General features: G+C 41.9%; 1 long non-coding RNA gene across 2 annotated transcripts; it reads right to left on the reverse strand.

Annotated features, from left to right (window-relative positions):
- Nucleotides 1-450: 450 nt before the first annotated feature.
- Nucleotides 451-11,158, reverse strand: LOC128796312 (uncharacterized). Of its 2 annotated transcripts, none has more exons than XR_008433775.1 (3): nucleotides 10,871-11,158; nucleotides 4,897-4,966; nucleotides 451-826 (listed from the first exon to the last, which is right to left on the reverse strand). It is a non-coding gene; the product is annotated as an uncharacterized LOC128796312 (long non-coding RNA). The 2 variants fall into 2 exon arrangements; XR_008433776.1 differs by having other exon boundaries at nucleotides 4,897-4,976.
- Nucleotides 11,159-11,542: the final 384 nt, after the last annotated feature.

An 11,542-nucleotide genomic window follows, 5' to 3' on the forward strand; every position in this document is an offset into this window, starting at 1 on the left:
CTGCCCCTCGCCTCGCTGGACTCTGCAGGGAGCTGTGTCCCTCCGAATGGAGCAGATCCCCATCCCCACGCTTCTCCACATTAGGGCACGTCGCCCGTGCATGAGGGACAGGGAGTCTGATGTTCAGCAGCCATCAGCAGAAAGCTGACCAGGCCCACATTAAACCCTAACTGAACCTTCAAGGTTTCCCCATCTTCCTCACAGGACCCTTGTAAAAGGCATTTCAAAAGCAAAATAGTGTCTTTCTAAGCCTGGACACATTTCCGTGTATCTCCATGGTTATCCATGCTATCCTCCAAAGCTATCTTCACAGATGCTGGAAGGGCATTTGATGCCCACTGTTGGCAAAGCCTGTCTGTTACCAAGAAGGCAGACAATTCTGAGGAGAGAAAAAAGGTCACCTCCATTTGGTAGTCTAAGGACATTTCCCAAAAAAAGGTGTGTACACTGTCTCTGGCATATTTTTATTTCTCCTGCAAGGTCTGGAAACTTACATTAGCTGATTTGTTAAGTCCAATTCCTGACAGCAGACTATTCCATATTTATGAAAAATCATAATAGTTTGGTCAGATATTCAGCAAAGAGACATGAGTAGATCAAAATTTTTTTTAATTGCAATATCCGAGGCTTGAGATCACTGCAAGACCTGAGGAGACTTCTGAAACTCTCCTGTGCCTATTTCCATATTAGAAATCCTCCTAATATGCCAGGGTTCTGTTGGAATCTTCTCTCAGACAGATGGCATCCTGCCGCCTCCCTTGGACTCTGCTGGGCAGCCCTCATCCTGCTGACAGAGTCCTATTGCCTTGCAGTCAGTTAGCAATGCCTGCAAGACATAGAGATTTCAAAATCAATTTCAGGACAAAAAGAAAAAATTGTATCACAAGGCTTCATCAAAATAAAATGCCACTTCCATGCAATGACCCCTGCCCATCAGTCTGACTTTCAACTGATGTACATTTGTGTGTCTTAAGTGAATTAGTTTTGCAAAACCAATCAATTCCGTGAGCCATGACAGATTTTTTTCCCCGTCCTTTATAATTGAGATGGACATCCAGAATTACACAATATACTGCAAAATTATTTTCTGTAAGTATAGCAACAATACCTGCTGCAAATTTGCTGACCCTTCCCAATTACGTCAAGCAGATCCTCTGCCCCAGTGATGCAGCAAGTGATTCTTTTCGTTTCATTCCTGAGTAGCATCCCAGTGGTAACAAACATGAATCACTTAAGGGAAAAGGTAATAGTAGCAATGCATTTTTAACTACACTTCCAATTAATTTGCTAAGAGGAGGCAAGAAAGCAAAAGCAACCTGGATACTATGACCAACAACTGCCTGCCTCGACCTAGAGTTTAAGAACCACTGATTTAGTGTTCAGTAGAGTAAATTTTGTATCAGAAATCCTGTATTCTAGTGGTGAATTTGCTGCAGTCTGTGTGGTCTAATGCAGATCCCTCCTCAGAGTGCAGTTGTCTCCATTTGTAAAATGGATCAGTGATGTTCAGCTTTCTAAACTGCTTTTGTGCACAGCCTTAACACTGTAAAATATTATATAGCTACCAAAATAAAAGATGTTTCTACATAAATGTTTCTTTCAAATAAAAGATTTGTTTATACAAAGGTGATTATGTTGTGAAATTTGAATGATATTAAAGATATTAGTTAAAAAAGTCATCAAGATTTGTGAGATAGAGTAATAATTATTCCACAGCATTTTCTCAGTAGCAGATTTAAATCAGCCAAAGATGGATAAGGCCACTCAGATATCACACTAGGAATTAAGAAACCCAGGGAAGATGAGGCCAGGATTTTCAAAACTACCTTCTAAATTTCAGTCCTCAAGTTTGGAACTTGGATACTGAGTAGCCAGCACAGACATCGGTTGGAGCTGTACATTCTGAAGTCTTGCTAAAAAATAAAGTGTTTAAATATGGACTTTCTCAAAATAGAAATATATGAACTTAAAAGACCTGCCTTAAATTCCAGAAAGAGTTGATGACACTTGTGGAGATACATGCCCTGTCTCACTCCCGGGTGTATGCTCAGTCCACTCCATCAAACTGCCCACATCCATCCTAATGCACAGCTCTGGAGTGACAGACACTGTGAACCACACTTTTCCTGCTTTGTAATTCATGCTAATGATTTCTCAATTTAATATATCAAAGAAAGCTGCATTAATCTGAGTGTTATTTTTAGTTGGAATGAAGTGCAGATTGTATATATTTAATGTGCTGAAATAGGGTGGTAAGCACCATATTGCGTCTTTTACCCCTCGCTAATTTCTTTCCTTACTAAGCAGTATGTCTGGAGAAACCAGCATGTGCTGAGGATTGCAAGTCACTCCTGGCCCTTGGCTCCCTCTGATCCATAATAAAGCTACAGATTGAGAGAAAAACAATCACCAACCATGAGTGGGAAAAAGATGCTATTTCCTCTTGTGGAAATAGGACAGAAGCCAAGGAGCAAAACAGTATTTAACTAGAGCACAGAAGTACCAGTCGCCAAGATCCTGTAGTCTGTGTATTTCAGATAGATGCCTCTTAAAAATTAGAAAGGATTCTTAGAGGAGTTACTCCGCACACCTGCCAATTCTACTGTTTTGATGGCAGAATCCAGTTTCTATCAATAACCAACCAAATTTTCAGTTGAATGGCCCCACAGACTATTTCTGGGCATAGCAGTCTCAGAGCACGTGTGATGTGTGGCGAGTCTGTGCAGGCACTGAGAGCACGGGGTGTCCAGAACATGTTGTACTGGTGGCTCAGGCACAGCCCACAGGCGTGCACAGGAGCTCCCCCAGGACTCCCACTGTGCTCTTCATTAAAAACCTGTGCAGGTGCAAGGATCCACAGAGGTCTCTGCCCAGCAGGGACACTGTCCATCAGCAACAAATGCTGCAGCCCCTATTGAGGCCTACTTATCTCATCCCAAACTGGAATTTTTCCTTATCCTATGAGGTGTATTGATACAGAAATCCAACGTACAAATAATTCTAATAACAATGCATATTGAACCAGTAGTTCACCACCAGTTTTGAGTTGAAAATAATTTTAGTGTAAAAAAAGTCAATCTTTTGTTTTGGAATTCCAATTTGAATATCAACAAAAATCAACTTTTAGCTTCTTTTATTTGTACAAAAGACTAGTGAAACATTGGGGTTTTATTTCTGAGTATTTATAAAGCCACTTTGAATTTAAGTGGGATAGCACATGCAACCATCTGCTCCATTTCCTCAAGGTCTTTTAGAGGATATCTTTTCCTGAACAGTATTCCTCTACAATAGAGCAACAAATATAAGACATTAAATTTCTTAGAACTTGCTCTCCTGAATTTCCTTATGATTATTACATCTTTAAGGCATTTTACATCTCCTACATGAGATATGCATCTCCTAGCATAATGTACAGTATGTGAGTAAATATCTGAGTTCCTGTCACAGACATCATCCTGTCATAGATTTATTACATCGTGGGCTACAATGGTCCTTGTTTGTGTGTATAAGCTGTTTCTTCATATTCTGTTCATTGACAGTATGTTTTTCTGTTTATTAAGTGTATACTTCCTTAAATGTCCTGGATATTATTACATATTACCAGCAACAGTCATACATAACATACACACTGAGCACTTCCATTTAAGTGACAGGTTTCTAAACAAGTAGTTGTTGCAGTAATTTTGACCTGACAAATACATAACTTAAACTAGTTTCAGGTCTTAAAGACTTTAGGTCCTGAAAGTCCAAGGAAAATTAGTAGGAGAGTAATTTTTTTTTTTTGTCGATACAAGCAGTCATATTATATGTATTAAATTTCAGCCAGGGTAAAAATGGTGAGATAACCCAAAGCAATAGTGTGCATGCTGGTTTCAGGAGAGTGGGAATTGCAGCAATCCTTTTCTGAGTTTTGGAATCCACACAGAGCTCCTTAGAGGAAAGTCATAGCCTGCCTGCAGTGTGTTACGTAGTTAAATTGACAGAACTGTAACAATTCAGTTACAAAAATTTTTCAAGATCTCTGAAAATCAAACTTCATGGAACAGCTGAATGTCTGATGTGCAGACAGCGCTGGCTGAGAATCAAGTGTGCTTTTACTCACACCAACTGCAAGGTGCTCCACGAGCAGCAGCTCCCTCTCCTCTGCCCAGTGAGACAGTGCTGTCCTGCCCGAGGTTTCTGTTACCTGCAAGCCAAGCATGGCTGCAGATCTGTTCATGATGCTGCAAGAGCTGGCTGTTCAGGCAGCTGTGGGGAGATTTGTGCTGCTTGCATTATTCCTGAGAGCCTGGGCAGAAGCCTGAGAAGCACTGCAAGAGGGAAAAGCTGAATCGGGGCTCACGAGCAATTGCACATTATGAAATGCTGCTCAGTGGTGGAGCAGAGCTGGCGTGCGCTGTACTGCACTGCAGAGAAAGGCAGAGTTGCAGCAAGAACCAGTTATCTCTCACCGTGGATGCCAATAGTACAAGACTATTATACTGTGAAGCCCTTTTGAAAAATTAATGGTGTACTTGATGCTTCACCTTTCTGGTGAATCTGAGAATTTCCACCTGTTAAAATAACTGCTCTTGCACATAAATTTTCATGCTCTGCAGACCCAAGTTTATGTCATGTTTGTTGAAAAGGTAATTTGAAAGAGGCTGCCAGGAAAGTAGCAAGCCTTTAGGCATAATAAGCCCAGGGAAATTTGTTTGAATGGTGTAATGAATCCAACGTGTTAATTTAGTTCAGTTTGGTGCTTATGCTGATAGTGGAGTGCTATGAAAATGAAAATAAAAATTGGTCTAAAAGGTGCAGTACAAATAGAAATGAAACATACAGTAAACTCCCCCAAGGTATTTATCCTTTAATCTTCTCTAACTTTAATTGCTTTTTCTAGGCTTATTTTCCTACCTGTTTTTTTTAATGTGTTCCAGATCTCAACATTACCAAGTCCTTATCTCTCCATCTTTCCTTGAAGCCTCTGAAAAAGACTTTGATGAGATCAGTAGAGATGTCACTTGAGTCATACTTCGTGAGACAGCTTGATAACCAGTCTTTATGAGAAAAAAACACAGTATCAGAGCATGAAAGAGAGGAGCCATGAGTCCAGGAAGAGAGATTTAAGCAGCAGGTCCTTTTCTCTCAGAGTTCAGTGCTCTGACCCAGACGGTGCTCTGTGGGACTAATTTTATGTGTGATGTACAACCAAATTTTCTGTCAGTTTTGCACACATTTCTCAAGTACCACTCAGGTTTTCTCACAGCCTTTCTAAGGGCATTTTTGTGGAAACTCACAAGTTGAGGTGTCCAATCGCAAAGCTGGCAATGGGACCAAAAGTAATTCCTAGAGGACCCATGACTCATCTGCTGGCTAAGGGACCGTGTAACCTCTGCTTTCATACAAAACCAGCTAAAAAGACAAAATCTTTCACATCTCTGGATGTTTGCATGATAACATGCTAACAGGGTGGGAAAACACTCATCAGCAGAAAACAAATTGAGTTGGATAGACTTATGGCATGTGGATAAAATCAGGGTAAACACAGGGAGCTACAGCAGTTTCTCTGGTTCTTCTGCAAGCAGGGTGCTGCAGAGGACGGGCATCCCTGTGACAGCAGTCACTGGCACTATCTAGAGCAAACCCAGGAGGGTTCAAAGTCTCCACAAGGGGAATTGAGGCCCCAGGCACTGTTTGGTTGAAATCTCACCTGCACAGTTGTTATTGCATGTTATTTTTGTGAGAAAGGCTGTGTCCATGTCTGAATAATGACACAATTCAATCTGAATCAAAGGAGGATAAATTGCCTTTTAGTGCCAGATACATGCAGTGCAAGGACTCAGTATTCCTTTGAGCCTATGAAAAGCTTGGTGTGGGAGAGCTGTCTAGCATTATGTAAATCTGATTTCCCAAATAACATACAAGCATTGTAACTATCAAATCATCTTCTCGTAGTGCCCTGTATAAATCACTACAATTTGCAGCCTCTCTAACAACAGCCTTACAAACCACAGCTTCCTTCAAAAGCAGCTTTGACTCATCTCCAGGCCGGGGTGAAAAAATAGCATATGGCTTTGTGCATGAAAAGCACACGTTATTCCCAGTCAACCTGATTTCTGACTTTTTCTCCGATTTTCAACTTTTGCTTTTTTCAGCCTTCATAAAGTTCTTTCAATTCAATTTTTGCATGTTTACAGAGAAAACTGCAAGGATTTACTCAGAAATAAGCAAAAGAAAGACAGCAGATCTCATAAAGCCCTATTTATATGTTCTTTCAAATTTTTATTTTGCCATACTCCTTAGGCCCCAGTACTTGTGATTTCTTACAAAAAAAAATGTTATTTTATAAACTGCTGTATATCTTAGAGCTTTCTAGGCAGAAATTACATTTCTTTCTTATGTTTAGAATAGTCAGACCTTGATCAGGTTGGCATCTTTAAGCATAACATAACATAATATTGTCTAGTAATTCTGCTGTAGAAGAGAGCTTCATCATCAGAAGCAGAATGAGGCCTTAAACAGAGCACATCTCTCTCTTTCTCCTTCTCATTGTTTTCCTAAACCACATTTATGCTACACTTTTTCCCAGTTCCCTGTAGCACCACCATCCTCCTTACCCACAGCTCATGCAGCCAATGCACACAGAGCATTACAGCCCTGTTAACAAACACAATCAGCCTTTCATTCAGCTGGAAATGTTACATAAACTTACTGTTTTCTTTCACATAAGTTCCTTTAAATTCTTATTTGAGATATTAATTAGGTTGTTTTCAACATATGGTTTGCAATTACTTGGTTCTTTCAGTTTCTTGAACTTGTTCCACAGTCTTACAGATATGGTGATCCTTCAGAATGAATAAAATTAACCTTGCAGTAATCACTAATGCACAAAGATATTGCTTCAACATGGTGCTTTTTCTTGTTATTTCTGTTCGCTGAATATAAAAACAGTCGATGTTTTGTTCTCTCAGCTCATTCATTCAGATGTTTTTGTAAAATAATGACAATAGGAGCTGCCCTGCATTTATTCCATGTCTGATGTGCCATTAGTTAAACACCTACTCTCCAGATAAATGGAATTTAGCTCCAAGTGTGCAGGCCCAATCCACCAACCCCTTAATGACATGTTTGCAAATCCATAAATCCTAGCTGTAAGCTTTCACCAACACACAGCTGAAGAGCAAGCCAAGCCCTTAAACACCCAGAAGAAAACCCATGATGAGACAAAAAAGTGCCTCTGAGAGATGCAGCCATATGAACCAGGGCTGCACATGGAATTGCTGCTTGGGCACAGCTACCCCCATGAAATGCAATGCCATGTGTAGTGTGTACATATATACATTTCTATGGATACTAACTGGATCAACACAATTTACTTCCTTCAAATCTGGAATCCAAGTTGAAAACAACAAATCTAAGTTTGAGTGAAATATATCCTTTACTTTTTGAACTTCACAAGATTAAAAATGGCACTGAAGCAAATTACAAAGCAGCCCATCACTGCTGAGGCACACTGAAATGAATAGCTCAGGGTAGATTTCTAATGCATTTCCCTCCTCTTTTCCTTCTCCACTACCTGTGAGCGTGCTGGCTCTGCAATGCAGAGGGGGATTTTGGGGTGCACATCCTACAGCAGCCCAGCTCTGGGTTGTGCTGAGCCAGCCTCAGTGCAGCACATGGAAACAGCCCGATACACATCAGGGAGATGCACATCAGCATTTTAAAGCAATTTCATGTGCAGCCAACTGATGTTATAAATCAGTGAATAGAGAGTGATTTGCATAAGTGACAGGGTATATGTGAATCCTTTGGGTTTCCCAAACCCTACTTCATTAGAAATCACATGCCTTAGTAAAAAATGTAAATTCGTACATTTTTGTTAAATTACTGAATTGATTAATTACTTTATTTATTTATATTCTATTAGCTGGGTTCAGCTGTTCCTAGTACCTGTTGAATATTTATGGCTCTATGTAGCACTAAGGTGGAGATTTGGAGGCTGTCTGGCTACTTACAGATTTCTGGGTACAGATGGACTCTGACTTACACAGGGAAGGTAATGGAGTCACTGTCCCCATCTCAGAGCCCTGCTATAGCCTTCCTGCCCCAGCAGCCAAATGACAGTCTGTGTGCTCCTGAGGTACTGTAGGGATAGACTGACATATTAATGCAAACTGGAATTGAGGATTATGCTAATATGTCAGACTGTGCACTAGAGTGGGGAAACAGGGCAAGGAGCTGGGAACCACAGCCTCAGCTGCCATCTCAGCATCTCACCACAGAGCCATAATTGTCACCTTGAACATGGGACTTGATTATTTTATAGGCTGCCCTATTTATTTTTGCCTGCTTGCTTGCATCAGCTTTGGAAGGGATCTTTCCATGGTATTAAGTCCCTGTGGGACCATTTTGCCAGGATCCTTCTCTCTTGTGTCTCAGAAGGAAGGTACTCTGGTGTGCTCAAACCCACTGCTGCAGGCCCTTCAGCCAGCAGTGACTGCTTTCCTGTGCAGCAGCTGTTGTAAATCCCAAGTGATAACTTCTCTTATGTCCTGCTTTTCTCATTAAAGCCTACACATCTGTGCTGGCCAAAGTGGTTTGAGTGCACACACTTGGGCTCCTCCAGGCTGCTGGTGCCACTTCTACTGCTGGGCTGCTGCTGTCTCCAGTGCAGCTGTGCCACAGCTGCCTGGGAGCCAAAGTGCCACCGTTGTGACTGACACAAACTCCGGTGCTGCCCTGGGGGGGTTCAGCCCATCTGCAGCATCAGGAGGCTGACAAAACCCAGCCAGGATGCTCCCTCTCACTGCTTCCCTGCAGCAGAGCCCTGCTAGCCCTGCTGCACTGTTCCCTCTCTCCTGCCCTGCAGCAGAGGCCAGCAGAGTGGCTCTGTTTCCCTCTCCTTTGCACTATTAAGAGTTAGGCATTTTTCTTGGTTTCACCTGTGTTCAGAACTCAGCAGAATGCCAGCTGGAGACCTGGAGAAATGAGAGGGGTTTGGACTTGGAGAGCCATGCCGAGTAGCCAGGGCAAGAATTTGGCTACCTCCCACACACAAGGCTTGTCTCATCTTCCAAACCATCCCCACTGAAGACACCTTTGTGTAGCCCTGCCCTTAGAGCCATGCTGTGTCAGCTCATGAGGGCTCAGCACAAACAGTCCCTGGCATAGCCAGGCTGGACATGCAGGTGAGCAGCCAAAAATTAAACAGCACTCCTTGTTCTGAGGAGTGAGTTATGAAATACATATTCCTCGTGGGGCACTGGGGAGTTGCTAAATGAGTTTGTGATAGTCTCCATAGCAATGGAAAAGCATACTAAGAGGAGAAACCACAGAGAAGATGTATGCCAGAGATATGTCTCCTTGACAACAACCCAAGCATGGGACTGAGAGAGCTGCCTGGAGGAGCTAAAGCTGGATCCTCATGTCCTTCTCTCTGAAGTGACTCAGGACATCAGAACGAGCTGCTCTTAATAAAAGCACCAAGACAAGAATAAATTAAACCACTAACACTGATTTACATGAGTTAGAAATATATGTCTGGGTATATCAGTTCCTTTACATACCTATATGAATCATGTACGAATTTTATATATTCATATGCTGTGAAGTCAAGTATTCAAAAATTATCAGTCTTACTCTAGGCCATGCATCTGTCTCCAGTTCTCTTGTCTCTTTGCCTTTCAAGATACTCTTTAATAACATGATCAAGGAGATTTTTCTTATAGGACCCATGCCTTGTTCAGCACAGTGGGCAGATGATGCTCACTGAATTGTTGAGTCAATATTTTGTCTTTTCCTTGTTCTTCAATAGGTTGCCTCAGGCCTTCTTTATTTCATGCAGTGCAAGCATACTCACAAAGACAGAATAAATTCCCTCATGACAATTTCTGCAGCAGTTATTATAGCAACAAAGTTAAGAGCTACCAAACTGGAATAATGCTAAAAATATCAGCAAAAAATCCAAAACCCAAAAAACCTGCAACTACAAAGGCAAAAAATCAGGAGACAGCAAGTCAAAACTTCTCCAGCTGTGCCACTCACCAGCTTGCCTGCAGCCAACAAATCCAGCTGTTACTTTTACTCTCACATCACTTTCTATTTGCCCAGATTTTGATATGTTACTCCAGCCTGGGACTACTGGAAGATTCCCCTCACATCTTGCTGAGTGCTCAGCCCCTTCAGGGAGAGCCTGACATGGCTGTGTGCTCTGTAGAAGAACTTCAGTACTTGGGGGATCTAAAAAATATTCTTAGTAAGTAATACCCAAAGAAGCAGGTCATCATTCAGTTAAGTGCTGCATTCTCCCAGTGAACTTTGGCACTCATAACAGATATTGCTGCACAGATTTGGGAATGTAATTCTAAAACAAAGTGCAGGGCCCTGTTTTCTTTTTCAATCAGGTACTGAATATTAAGCAAAGTCCTTACCATGGTTTATTGACTGAATGGTAAAGGTAAAGCATGGTATTTTCAGGCAGAGTATTGCAACACAGGAAGTACTGTCACTTTAAATTAAATTAAAATAATAGCTGAGTTGGTAGAGGTATTATTGAAATTAAATTCTATTGTTTCCCTCATCTTGCTTATAATTAAATGAAGTAATTGCTATTGGATTGTTTAGGTGATTTAAAATTAATTCCATTGTTATCCTACTGCATTTATTATCAGAAGCAAATCTCCCAGGACCATTGAATAGTTGTGTTCCTCCTCCCTCCCTCCTTGCTGACTCTTCCCTGCCTTGGGGTTTGCAATATTCCCTGGAAACCAGGAAAAGCCCATGGATTCTCCTGCAATGTCAGCAGAGAGGACTTTAGTTTGCTGCCAGCAGTCAGCTTTAATAAAAGTAAAGAAAGAAAAAGAAGTAAAAGGGAGACTACAGTGAGTACCTGGGCTCGGCAGGCTCTAGTCCAGAGGTGCCAGGTTCCCCAGACAGGAGGCTTGCTGAGGAGCCCTCCCTTCCTGCAGGTCAGCTGCTGCTCAATCCTGGCAGGTCCTTCTGATCCACAGTTTGCCCTGTGAGAGGGAAAGGGCCACCAAGGCACAAGGATGAATTTGCTGAGATCTGGGTTCATCCTACACATGTAGTTGCTGGGACAGAATAAAGTACAAGCACCTTGACTTTGGGCTCACCCAGCACATTTTCTGCTAGCAGTCAGCATTATTACTCCCTGTGATTTTTCTGAGCATATTTTTCATTTTCTACACAAAACAGGGAATTTTTATTGTACTTAGCCCAAAGCTGCACACACTGCCCTACTCCCTGAGGAAGCTTTTCTTCCAGAGACCATGATGTCATCAGTGACTTGGACCTGGCTACTCTGGACACTGTGTACAGACACTTGTGTGCCAAGTGAGAAAGAACAATGGCAAAATATCTCTGAGGCTGCCAACAAGACAGACCATGGTGCAAGGTGCCTGCCTGGGAAGCCAATTAAATCCACAGTGCTTGAAGAGAGCCTGGAACACTTGGTGTGAGAGCACAGCCCCTTACACGGGTCAGGCCCAGAAAACACAACACAGCTAAAAAACCAGGGGAGATTTCCTTAATGCCTTGTATC

Source organism: Vidua chalybeata, chromosome 16 (assembly GCF_026979565.1).
Source record: "Vidua chalybeata isolate OUT-0048 chromosome 16, bVidCha1 merged haplotype, whole genome shotgun sequence".
NCBI classification, from domain to species: Eukaryota; Metazoa; Chordata; class Aves; order Passeriformes; family Viduidae; genus Vidua; species Vidua chalybeata.